Genomic DNA, 13,394 nt, shown 5'->3' on the forward strand with positions numbered 1-13,394 from the left:
AGGAAGAGCTAGACCAGTGCGAATGGTCATTGATGCTGGTGGCCGTCCTCCCTGGTGATGTCAGCGCCATATTAGCGCGGCTGCCCGATGAGGATGCCGACAACTACGCAAAAGCGAAAAGTGCCCTCCTTCGTTTCGTTTATTTCGCATGCGTATATAGGAGGATTCTAATGGTCGAAATGATGGCAGTGAGCAGCGCTCCCATCAGTGCGTCGGCGACCAGCCAACAAACCCTGCTTGGTCAGCTACGCACAAAATAGTTGCTCACAATAGCAGCGACCGGGCAGGTTCAAGCCCGGAAAGAACTGCCAGTTCAGCAGAAACGGCGGTAGGATCTGTCGATTTAAAGGCAGAGGGAAAAGCAGTGACCAGCTTTTCAGAGAGACCGTCGCCTAGCACTGTGAGAAAAGCGCATATAGCTTCGCTGCGCCAGAAAAATTGCGAACATGACAAGCCTTTGCGAACTACTAGGTCAGATGTTGAGAAGGAGGAGAGGGCTGGCAGCTTAGTTGATAACACGACAATTTTTGACAGACAAGGAAAGTCAACAGGCGAGGTTTCCCGAAAGGGGCCACTCGTGAATACAGCTGATCCAAACACTTCTGCGAGAAAGCAAAAAGTGCGGGTCAAGCTTTTACATTTGAGGACCCCGCGTAATTTCTCGAAATTGCCACCGCGGCGCTCGAGAGTTCGCAAGTCTTGCATAAAAACCCAGCAGACTCATCTTGCGTAGTCAGGGCGTTAGTCACCGGCTCCATTGTGAGACCGCAGCAGGGGTTATAAGGTTACGCGCTCGGCGGGCTACAGAGGAGGTTGCCTGGTCGCCGCACAAAAGAGCGCCACAGAGGACCCGCGAGTCCGAGGGGGACGCAACATGCAAGGAGCCAAAATAGGAGGAAGCGCCCCTCAAGCTTCGAGCTTCCCAAGCGCTACTCTGGCTTTAGAGACATGTCCGGCGTAGGTGGAACTAATCAGCCCCTCAGATTTTGGGAGACCTTAGCTGATAGCCCGGCCGTCCGACAGCGACCGCGGAGAGCACAGCTGAAGAGTGGAGATTTCCAGGAATAAGGCTTCTTGTATCTATACTCCTATAAAAAAAGTTTTTAGTTTTATGCATGTGTAGAGTTTTGTTCTCTTCGTGAATTTTTCTTTGTAGTGATGTAACTTTTACGACGCTTGTATTTTATGTAACGTTTTCACAGCGCTGTTCTTTGTAGCGCGAACGAGTTTATTTGTAAGGCATGTTCGCACCCGCGCTTTTACCTTGCTATGTTTAGTTCCTTTTCTTCATCGGCATCACTTAGTTAAGATTTGATGCACTATGTCGTGCAGCATGCTCTTGTACATAGGTTTAGCTGCGCCTCGAATTGTGAGCGTGCCCGCTGAGGCGCGGATGAACAGCGAAGTCAATCGTGGGCTAATGGCGCGGAGACTCTTGTGTGGGTGCCTCGAGATGACTTCGAACTTTAATTTTTTCATGTTTGTTTCGTGGTTTGGCACGCGTACTTTAACTGCGCCGATTTCTGGGTGCGAGTGTCGGCTGACACAGAAGCATGAACGAGGCCACTCTTAACAATTGTAACTTAGGCAGCTGGCGTGAGCTCCCGGAGCTGCTACCTTTTCAGCCGAATTTAGCTTTGCAGTACAGTTTTACTCCTGCAGTGTTCGTTGAGCAAATATTGTTCATTTACACGTCTCTTCTGCTGCCGTGCAGAACGAATGGAAGGGCCCACATAGGCAATTGAGCTAATCAAGAATAGTAAGTAGCTTGGGGCAAAATTGAAAGCCTCTGTCTGACCTCTCGGTTGATCCTTTCCCGCCCGGGTAATATCTGAGAATCGTTTCCACATTTCCGATCGATTGCAGACCTATTCCGATTTTCCCTCAGTCTCATCATGTCACGCATGATGGCAACGCTTTAAAGAGGTCCGAACCCCTGAGCCATATATCGGCTACGCACTTTGTGTTCGTTGGGGGAAAAATTTTATTTCATTTCACGTTTTCCTTAGAGTTTTGCTTTGGTTTTGGTCTGGCGGGACGAGGGGGCTACAGACGGCACTTGCTTTTGTTATGTGCGGCTTGGCGTTTGTGGTCCCATTTTGCTCGGCTTCCAGAGAAATTCCAAGAGCCCCTTCTCGCACGTCCAGTCAGCCTAGCTGCGTAGGAGCGGCTCATCTTCCGGAAGCATTGTCTGGCGGCGGGGGTACTGTCATGCTTGGGGTGCCTTCCCCCCCCTCCCTTCCTCTCCTCCTGCGTATGTGGATTAAGGCAGCGGACTCCCTCGACCAGGGTGACCCCGACGGCAGCGTCGAAGGCCGAATACGGCAAACGCTGAAGATGCGGCGAGGGCTGGCGACGACGGCCGCAGCGGCGAAAGCAGCGGCTACGGTGGCGGCGTCAGGTGTCCGAGTATACCCTCGGGTCAGCGGCCGACAGAGTGGTTCCGCGCAAGGTCAAGCTGTTGCTGTTAATTGAACGACGGCTGTATCCTCGACCGAGGTCTCGTGTTAAGGACATCCGGCGGGCGAGTATGAGGACGTTCATTCACCTGCTGGTAAATTGCGGGAAATTCCTTTCCCGCAGTGTTTGATGACTCAGCCTATACACTGTCCCATCGACCGAGCTGCGAGAAGCGGGACACGCCTTCAGCAGCAGTCCCGACCCCCATCCAGGGATCCTAGGGAATTAAGAGTATATAAAACTCGGCAGAGAGAGCCCAGAACCCTTCGCCTCTTCCCTCCATATCCTTTCACTCTGCCCGGCGGACCCTCTCTCGCGGGACCTAGAGAACCTCAAGACCTGGGAGGACTGGGAGACCCTGCTGCGCTCAGAGGACGCGGCCGTGCAGACCATCGCCACCGGCCGGGCTGCCATTGTTATGGACCTTAGGAACATAAACACTTGAGTGCAGTGGGGTCGGGGGAGGGGGGGGGGGGGCCCTGGGGCGTGCTCCGAATTCCTTTTACAATAAAGTTTGTTCTCTCTGTCGCTCTGTGTAAAGTTTTTCCGCCTATTCTCCCCTTAACCACGCTACCTGATCCCAATACTACGAAGTCTCCTGAACAAACTCACCATCACAGAATGCAAACCACCTATAGTTGCATGATACGCCATGTCTTTTTTTCTCTAAACAAGTTCAGGAGCACTTAAACCGCATGTGATTTGAGAATTGTTTTTTTTTTTTGTGACATGGACGCCATCGGCAAGGAGAGTGGAGCCTAGCGCGAAAGGATCCGACCAACTACACTGCTTCTGTTGCATGCAATCGTTTCTAGCGGAACAAAATGCACTGGGAAAGCCGGTATCTTGACTACGCTTATTCTAAGCGGTTTCAAAGCAAATTACATAGCATGATAAGATGGTTAGAATTGTTAAAGAAAGAATAGCGCGCATTGAAGCCTAAACAAAAATAAATGTAACGTTGTTTCTTAGCTTCAATTAACAATGACCGCTCGCTAGCGCCATGCAGAAGTTATTCATGGGTACGTGTCAGGCTGCGGAGAGAGAGAGAGAAAAAAACTTTATTTGAAGAGGAATTCCGGGCACGCCCCAGGGTCCCCGCACCACCCCACTGCACTCAAGTGTTTATGTTCCTAAGGTCCATAACACTGGCAGCTCGGCCGGTGGCGATGGCCTGCACGGCCGGGTCCTCCGAGCGCAGCAGGGTCTCCCAGTCCTCCGAGGTCTTGAGGTTCTCTAGGTCCCGCGGGGGAGGGTGCACCGCTCAGAGGGAAAGGATGTGGAGGGAAGAAGCGAAGGGTTCTGGGCATAGGGCGCATTGACACCCATCCACACGCACTCGCGTTTAACACCTTCGGGAGCACTGCGCGACGAAAGGTTGCACCGCAGTTTTGAGATGCAATTTGTTCCTATAGGAAGGGAAACGTGGCGATGGTGGTGGAAAAGATTTATTTGCGCTATTTACAGAAGAGAGTGGGAACTGGACTTTAGGGCCAGCAGGCACCAGCGCGGGCCCTAGCCACGAGCGCTCGTTGGCCCTTTAAGGTAGGGCCGCCAAGCACGGTAGCGTCCCAGCTCTCTCGGTTAGGTGAGGGAAGGGGGGTAAGGGGGTTACAGGGGCATGCCGATATCATGTGGTACACGTCCGAGAACGCGGACCCACAATGCAGGCACTCCCCGTTAAAATTCGATTAAAATATTGCAGCACTCCCACGCGCAGCACTGTGTGATGGCATATGAGAGAAGGAGCCAACGCTCCCCGCTTTTGGTTAGTTCTTTCGCAGATGGATGGTGGTGGTGAAAACGTTTATTAAGAAGGGACAGGAGGTATGTTTGGATTAGCCCTTAAGGGACTGATCCTTACAAGCACTAGGCGGAGGTCCCTAGTATGGGACCCCAGTGGCAGTTGCCGCCGCCCGGGCGCGCCCGATTAAGGCTTGTTGGGCCTGTAAGTCGTGGCAGCCGAGCAGGGTCGCCTGCCAGTCCCCCCGGGTTGGGTTGGGAAGTGGGAATGGCCGTTTTGTAGGGGCAGGCCCACACCATGTGATAGGTGTCAGAAGACAGCGCACTACAGTGCAGGCAGCTGCCGTTAAAGGAGGAGTCAAAATGTTTTAGTGCTGCCGGGCACAGCAATGTATTGATAAGAAGGCAGAGAAGGAGCCGCTCATCCGCCTTCTTCAGGCCTTTACATGGGCGAGGGTAAAGGCGTTGACTGTCTTTATAGTGGGGTGTAACATCTTTGAACATATAGATCGGATTAGGATCGGGTTCCTGATCGGCTGCGGAGGAGAAAACAGCCCGGTGAGAGAGCGCGCGGGTGCTGCGTCTGCTTCCTCTTTTCCTGCCAACCCCTGATTAGCAGGGGCCCATTCAAGGTGACAGTGTTATGGGGTCCGTATCCCGTATCCGTACGACTAGATTTTGGTTTACTCGCACTCCGAGAATCTATTTCAGCCTTGTGTTCAATTTTAAGGTTTTGCTTCAGTATCCATTTAAGCCTCTTGCTTTATGCAATCCACAGATTCCGTTAGTGCTGTCGAAATCATTTTCCAAATCTTCTGATAGTACAGCCCTCATAAAGACTACGTAAGCAAGCGTTAACACGTTTCTATGAGAAAGGTGAATGCATGGGTCTAGAATGCAGATGCTCTCTTGTAATTTCTTCCCGCGAACCTTTTACATGTTGCATTCGTCTGCGTTTGCCCGCAAGACCTCCAGTTAGGCTGTTTTCCGGTTTTTAGTGGAGATAATTCAGCTAAAATATGTTTACAATTTTTGACACACTGGTGCCTATTAAAGGCACCTTTTCGAGGACAGCCACGTGATATGGCAGATGTATATGAGATGTATAGCAGAAGATGAAATAACCCAATGAAACATACACACGCACATGAGGAAGAGCTGGAGTAAAGAGTATCTGGCACGCCTATTATAGTTTTTTGTTAATCCAGCGACACCACAGTGCGGCTCGGAAAAATGGCCTCGACAACGCGTCTTTTTTTTGGCACTGAATGCGACTGAACTCGTCAACGCGGTGCCGTGTCGACGCCCCTACGGTACAGAAGGTGCGGAGCAGCAGGGAAGGTGCGGGCTGGGCGCACCGGCAACGACGGTGCCTTGGCGCAGCGGCTACCAGGCACTGCACGCTCGCCGGTCGCTAGTTCCTTTTCCGCAGGCCACTTCCTCCTGGCGTTCTATGCCCCAGCTCATGCCGTGAACAGGCACTTGCCTCTGGTGCGAGGGCCTTCTATGTTGCCTCAAGAGGAAAGTATGCAACAGCTGTATATTACCGGTACTCACCTACGGGGCAGAAGCGTGGAGGCTAACAAACAGGGTTCAGCTTGAGTTAAGGACAACGCAGCGAGCTATGGAAAGAAAAATGGTAGGCGTAACGTAGAGAGATCGGAAGTGCGTGGAGTAGGTGAGGGACAAACGCCAGTTAATGACATCCTAGCCGAAATCAAGAGGTTGAAATGGGGTTGGATAGAATGGCCGCAACTGGCAAAGGACAGAGTTAGAGAGACATGACAGAGGCCTTTACCCTGCAGTGGGCGCAGTCAGGCTGATGATGATGATGATGCTGTGTTCCCACGGAAGGGCCTCAGGTACCTCCAGTCTCCAACAAACCACAGTGATTATTCCGTGTTAAGCTGCACTTTTGATTCGGGCTATCAAAGAGTTAAATTACAGGCGCGCAAACTATGTGCAGCCTGTATGCCGACTTACCAGTGTAACATTTTCATGACGGGGAAGGCGTAAACAGTGGGCCTGTTAACACCGAGCTTGAAATTGTGTATCGGGGGTTAATGAAATTATGTGCGACGCATCGTATACAGAGACAGAGATAAATAAGCATATTTCAGGCTCCCGGTCAGGTCGTTAAAAAAATTTTTCTTTAATTGAAGAACAGCTGAACAACCGAGCGCTAAAAACGGTCTGCAAAACAAGCGCTTTGACGCCACTACTATTATGCCTGGAGGAGCAGAGAGCCCTGAAAGATCGAACGCGTGGCCTGCGGGTGTACCGGCTGTTTTATGCGTGGTTTGCAAATTGCAGTGCGAAGCAATGTTTCCTTTGCGCCGGAACACAACAACGGAATCCGCTCCTTAGTCTGTGCAAACAAAACAAGAGCAAGAGCTGTGGGACAGATGCTGATCGTGTCCGGATGCATTGAAACTTCCCAAACATTGTACTGTTGCCTCAGGTACCAAATTACGAGAGCGCTGCAGCTCGGAATTGAAAGCGCCTGGGTACGAGTAAAAGGGACACGAAGATACTGAGCGAGAGGGCGGAACAGGCGGTGCAGGAAAGAAGCGTGGCGAACAGTGTGGTTGTATTTTAAAGCCATGAGGGCAGAATAAATATCAAACGCTTCGCGCACAGCGTCGAGAGTGGGAGATAAAAAGTAAGAAAACAAGGGAGTAAGAAAAGAAAACAATGTCGGGAGACAAGAAGCTAGAGAAAGCCAGCGGCGTGCCTGGATAAAAAAAAAAATCTGGGAGAAGGCAGGCAGGAAAGATAACAAAAAGGCTCGATAAAAAGGCTCTACACAAACCTCCGCGTCTTTGTCGACTCCAGACTTTCTCTTTCTTGGTTTTCGCGACCATTATTACATTGGATAGGAAGCTGTATTTGCAAAGTCTGCCGGCTTCTATTATGTGCGGCCACTGGAATACAACAATGTATTTCTTGAGCCGCCTTTGTTTTCTGGAGCGCTTCGCTCAGTGTTCTCTTAACTGAACATTATTTCTTTACCAGCCCGGTAGAGAAGAGGAGTGGCTTTGTGATTTTGAAATTTCACACTGCTTGCTTGCATTTACTGTGTAGGATACAACTTTAAGACGCAATGAAGGAAGCTACGGCTTACACGTCCTCTTAAAATAGCGCTGCTCTTCTTTCAGCACCTTACAGGGCAAATAAATCAGGCTGAAATGTTACTGATTAGTCTGTTATCTGAAAGTATTGCACTCACGCTAATATTAGTTTCTTCGTGTGTCACACAGGCGCAGTGGCAGACTTTAGGATCTTCGCAAATCAGCCGCCCACGGTGAACCGAAGCGTAGCATGCAAAAAAATCCTCAATGCAGATAGCTTTGGTGACTCAAGCAGGCGATCTGTTTTAATGCCTCATTGTTGCCGACAGAAGGTTGTCAGCAGAGGTGTCACGCTTTTTCTAGTCAGACCAGAAGAAAAATCTTTGTGCACGATGGGATTCGAACCACGAACCTTCCGTTTCGCAGCTGAGCGTGCTAATGGCTACGCTAATTCCTGCCAATGCATATGTAGTTCTTGTATAGGACGCTGGATAGTGTTTGCAGACAGGCGTCGAATCAGACGGATGCCCCCCAAACGCCCTCCAGTGTCTCCAGCATTTAAGATTCACTAAGAATTGTGCACTTAATTAACATCTTAACCAAACACCAGTGACACAAGCAGCAATACCACGCTAAAGGCTTTTGCCTCACCCCACTTTAGGCCAGCAAACTGAACCCCCCTCCCGCTGAATTTTTCTCGAAGGAATTTCTGGCGTACATAATAGAGGTCCAATCGAAAGAACTCAGGCGCCATAAGAGGCGAACACTCAGGTAGTCCGTCCGTTCTATATTGCCGTTTCTCACGACTGATTATTGGAGAGAGAAACGTGGCTGCTCATCTTGTTACCTCCATTATTGCATCTTCTAATGAAAATGAATCATGACTGTCCGCATAATCTCTGGCTGATGCTCAATCACTCCAAGCACGGTCGTTTTCTGTGATAGCACGAACAGAGTCATAGCTTTCCTTCAAAACATTGCGATCAGTAGGAGGCCGTGTGCAACCAAGACAGCACTTGAAACGCTGGTAGCGGTGCACAACTTTAACGTCTATAAGGCAGGACAGTGAAGTTTCATTAAAAAAAAAGCGCTAGTATCCTCCTAGTTCTGGTCTGCGCTGCTCAGTGGGAAGTCTACGTGTTATCGAACTTGGGGCACAGACTGTTTAGAGTGTGCTACCAGTCAGAGAAAGGTACGAATTAAAGCATCAGAAGCATAGCATTCTTCAGTAAATGTATGTTCTAGACGATATGTTGGAGAGCGAAAGAGGGCACTCTAGAAAGATGCCACAAGTATCAAAAAATGTTCAACCACATGTTTGATGTTCAGTCAGTACGAAAGGCCCTCGGTGTAATGGAGACTATTTCAGCAAAGACAGTGGTTGGGCGAGCGGTAGGTAAGTATGTAAACAACTTAACTGATTCATGAGAGAATAAAGTGAGGGGCAGAGAGGAAGCAGGGCGTCGATGGAAGCTGTAGCTCCGGCGGCGAGCTTTCTGCTCAGCTCGAAGCCAGAGCTACAGCTTCGTACAGTGGGCTTGGCCCGAACGGTCGCCGATGCACTAAAGTTAGGCAAGAGCTACTTGCGGCCAAACTATGAGCTCGTCTTGATCTTTGCACTTGCTTAGAGTATCATTCTAACAAAGCACCTACTAACGCGCCATTAAAACTCACTAAAACAATCGATCGTCGCGTTTTATATGAGCACGGCAAAGGAGTAGCAGAAAAGTGCCGGTGCGCAGTTCGGTAAGCTGACCCGAAGGTTATCGCGCTACGTTGGGCGCAACGGACGTAGGACGTTGTAGTCGTAATATATCAAGCGCCTGGGGAAACAAGCTGTACTAGCCACACCTTATATTTGGTTTGCGAGGTATGCAGTACACTGCCATATACTGCAGTGAAAAAATAAAAATTGGAGGACGCTTAAGCTTCGCCTGTAACAGTCGAACGGGAGAGCGTGTTGCAGGTGGTGGTGGTCTAAATTAACGCATTTTCTTTTTTTCCACTTGTTCTACTAATTAATTAATAACGCTTCATACAAACTTTACTTCAGATGTTAGTAAAGACACGAAATATGGCACGATGCATAAGCCAAGAACTGTACGTGTCAGGGGCGTATTTATGAGTATCTCGTAGAGGCGGCAGTGGTATTTGCACGGTGGTCTTGTTAAGCTCCTTTCATCGTAAAAAAAAGTCATTATGGTTTATGACTGAAAATGTCATGATCTAGGCAGAGGGGGAGATGGGCACTCGCGCCCTCCGCATTTCGTCTACATCCTCCGATGCCGCGTCGGGGCTTAAATCGACAGCTTTACGCGACACGCCGACGGATAGAGATATTTTAGTGATTCACGAGAGAATCGCTTATGGTTCTACACCGACACTACGGATGAGCGAAGTGTCAGCGATGCGTGTGATTCGTCGTCGTTATTATGTCCAGCGGTTGAACGAACGCCCCGAAGTATCGAGCCTGTGCCACGGGCGTGTCAGGGCCCTTCCCAAGGCGACTTAGAAATTGCTGTTTAATGGGAAGTTCGGTTTGCTCCGGGGCGTTAAACACGAACCGCTGTTCGCTGGTCGCGAACATAGAGAAGGCAAGAACGGCGTGAGTAGCGTCATGCGGTTGTGCATAGTTCAGCGCCGCCGACGAAGTTGGTGTGCTGAAAGAGAGAAAAAAAAACCAAAGAAAGCAGGACCAAATCATGTGCTCGGGAATAAAATATGCAAAAAGGACAGGGCGGGAGGAAAGTAGGGCGGATGAAACACATGCCGGGAGTCCCTGAGGTCAGATTTGTATAAGCATGCTGGAGTGATAACGTGGTCGACTGTATTACCCTCAGGGCGGGGACTCTTAGATGCACGGCAAGTTAAGAAGGGGAGAGACAGAGATAACACAGCAGGAAAAGACGATGAGGACTGGAGATGAAAAAGGAGACGGATGGCGAGCGCTTCTTGGCGTATTGAAAAAGACGACCACAATAAAACAAAAAATTGTCCCGCAGCTGGTGGCAGCAGCGTTTGGATGTCTTCGTAATTTGTTCCAGTGGCGCGACTTCCGATTTATCTTCTCCAGCCTGCACGCATCGAAGACCCCTGCACTAGTGCATGTGTTATTGGTGATTTTCTTCGGTGGAGGAGCGGCATAGAAGTACGGTGAAGCGATAAATTTATCCAGACTTCTGTTATCGAGATAAAAATGTTCACATTTCTTTGTGTAGTTGGGTGTATTGACCAGGACAAAATTTTCACCGTACTTTGGGCACCCAAACAATTCAAAAACGGTCAGTGGCCCGAAATATTGTTTTTTGCAGGCTTCTTTTTACACGGCAACAAATTTTCTCTCAACTCTTGGATTAAAAGTGTGCCTTCCTCTAATAATTGTAATATAAAAATGCTAGGGCCATGGACTTGGTTTAGCTATGAAAGATAAAACTTTAAACTTTACATATACAATAAAAATTTTCTCTGGAAGATAACAGATAAAACGGCGGCACTAATATTTGGTAATCAGCGTCTGTGTCACTAGTAGACCTATTTAGGGCCTCAACTGCACACTCTCATGAAAATAATGAGTCCGTAAAACTATCAACGATATATAGAAAGCAGTGATGATTCAAGAGGTGTAAACGTGGCGACCCGATAGGAACTGAGAAATTATATTGCTGTGCTCGAATTTTGACTGCAAAAACTTCGTATTTGTGTGATTTGAAAGCTTTCATCAACTTCAAGTCGCTTACACACGGGAACATAGGGAGAAAATATTTGCAATGTTTTCAATGTGTGCTTATTTATACAAATACAAACACCTTTATTTCAACATCAGAGATGTTAGGGGTACACCCAAAAAGCCTATGACTGGCTTCACAGAGGCGCGCACCCCCGTACATAAAAACCGGCAGCAGCAGAACACGGACAGAACAATAAAAAATACTGCAGTGCATAAGCAAATATCATATTCAATAAAGATTAGTGAACATCCTCTTGCAATAATGAATAGGTGAAGTCGGCAAGATTAACACGCAACTCTCAAAGACACTGAAAAATGGAAAATGAAGGATAACAATCACAAAAGCAAACGGGATAAAGAAAGACAAAAACTTGCAGTAAGAAAAAAAACCGTACCGTTAGGTCCTCAGGGCTCATTGCGCCGATTAAGAAGAATTGGAATTATATGTCGCAGCATTTGACGACCATAATTAGTACGGAATGATGGCACATACCAGACGTCGTTGTTACGCGTTGGGTAGTAATTAGGTTTGGTTTGGTTTATGGGGTTTAACGTCCCAAAGCGACTAAGGCTATGAGAGACGCCGTAGTGGAGGGCTCCGGAAATTTCGACCACCTGGGGTTCTTTAACGTGCACTGACATCGCACAGTACACGGGCCTCTAGAATTTCTCCTCCAAAGAAATTCTAGCCGCCGCGGCCGGGATCGAACCCGCGTCTTTTGGGTCAGCAGCCGAGCGCCATAGCCGCTGAGCCACCGCGGCTTTGGGCCGTAAGTTAGCTGTGATATCAAAGAATGCGTCATGATTTTTCCGCTTTCTGTCACATCGTTTACTTAGCAATAAATTATATAGGTCATTAATAGGAGTTATTTTTAATGATGCGAAAAGAGGTTGGGTGTGAGCAGTAAACGGGGCATTTGCAATGATACGAATGACCTCTTTCTGTATTTTCTGTAACCTATATGTATTTGACCATGTTGTTGTACCCCACACCAGATGACAATATGAAAGGTTAGATAGAAATAGTGCATTATAAACTAAAAGTCTGACACTCAGAGGTAGTAAAGAGCGGACTTTGTATAACATGCCTGTGCATTTTGCAAGTTTTTTAACCACATTGTCAATGTGTATGTCCCATGAAAGATTGCACTGTAGTGTCACACCTAGACACTTTACTGACGGCGCTATTTCAATGCTTTGAGAACCAAGCGTTAGTGTAGGTAAATGTTCTAGTTGTTTGTTCTTAGGTCTAAAAAGTACAGCACTAGTTTTGGTAGCGTTAATTTTCAACAAATATTCGGTACTCCATTCGACCAGTTTGCGCAGAGTTTCATTAGCGTTTACTGTCAAGTCACTAAGTGTTTTAGCCCTGCTTGCTTTCCGTTTCGTTTCGTCGTCGTCATGCCTTGAGGCGAACACTCCGAAGCATAGAGCGTGTGCAATGCCAGCGCCAGGGTTCTTCGCCGGGCGTTTTACAAATGACTGGCTGAGGGGAAGTTCGCTTTGCTGCGGAACGTCATAACCCGAACCGAACTATGGTCGTGGCGAAGAAAAAGAGGGCAAGAGCTACGCGAACGATAATATGCGTTTGAGCGCAGTTAGACGACGTCGTCGTTATGGTTAGGCTGGGAAGATCAAAATAATAAAACAACTGCGTTTCGAAATGGCACCGAAGGCGTGTGCTCGAGAGTTCCAGAAGCGAAAAAGACGATGGCGGGAGGCAAGTATATCTGGATGAAAGAGCTGCCGGGAGTCTCTGCGGTCGCGTTTGCAAGTATGTGAGGGCGTAAACAGTGTCGACTTTCTTGCATTCAGAAAACGCACTCGGAGATCCGTTGCCTGCGAGGCAAGAAATCGACGGAGAAAAGAAGGCAAGAAAAGACGGTGAAGATCAGAGATGAAGAGGGGGATGGCGACCCCTTCTAGGCGAGGTGAAACTGCGGCGCAGTTGGTAGCAGCACTGTTTGGTGCTTTCTTAACGTGTCCCAGTTAACGTGTCCCAGCCACAGCTTTATTTTGTGCAGCATGTCAGCCTTTAGGAAAGTACCGCTCAGATCTCTCTTACTGTTTTTTTTCTGCGGTGAAAGAGTGGGGAATGTATGTGTATGTATGCATATATATGGTTGGTTGGTTTATGGGGTTTAACGTCCCAAAGCGACTAAGGCTATGAGAGACGCCGTAGTGGAGGGCTCCGGAAATTTCGACCACCTGGGGTTCTTTAACGTGCACTGACATCGCCCAGTACACGGGCCTCGAATTTCTCCTCCAAAGAAATTCAGCCGCCGCGGCCGGGATCGAACCCACGTCTTTCGGGCCAGCAGCCGAGCACCATAGCCACTGAGCCACCGCGGCGGCCTATGCATATATATATATATATATAGTAGTTGCAGGAG

At 48.6% G+C, this 13,394-nt stretch overlaps 1 pseudogene; it reads left to right on the plus strand.

Moving 5' to 3' along the window:
* The window catches only part of LOC149366804 (uncharacterized), a 70,680-nt pseudogene extending 57,753 nt beyond the window's left edge, over positions 1-12,927 (plus strand).
* Positions 12,928-13,394: the final 467 nt, after the last annotated feature.

Source organism: Amblyomma mixtum, chromosome 1 (assembly GCF_055824585.1).
Source record: "Amblyomma mixtum isolate Tamu chromosome 1, ASM5582458v1, whole genome shotgun sequence".
In the NCBI taxonomy this organism is placed as follows: domain Eukaryota; kingdom Metazoa; phylum Arthropoda; class Arachnida; order Ixodida; family Ixodidae; genus Amblyomma; species Amblyomma mixtum.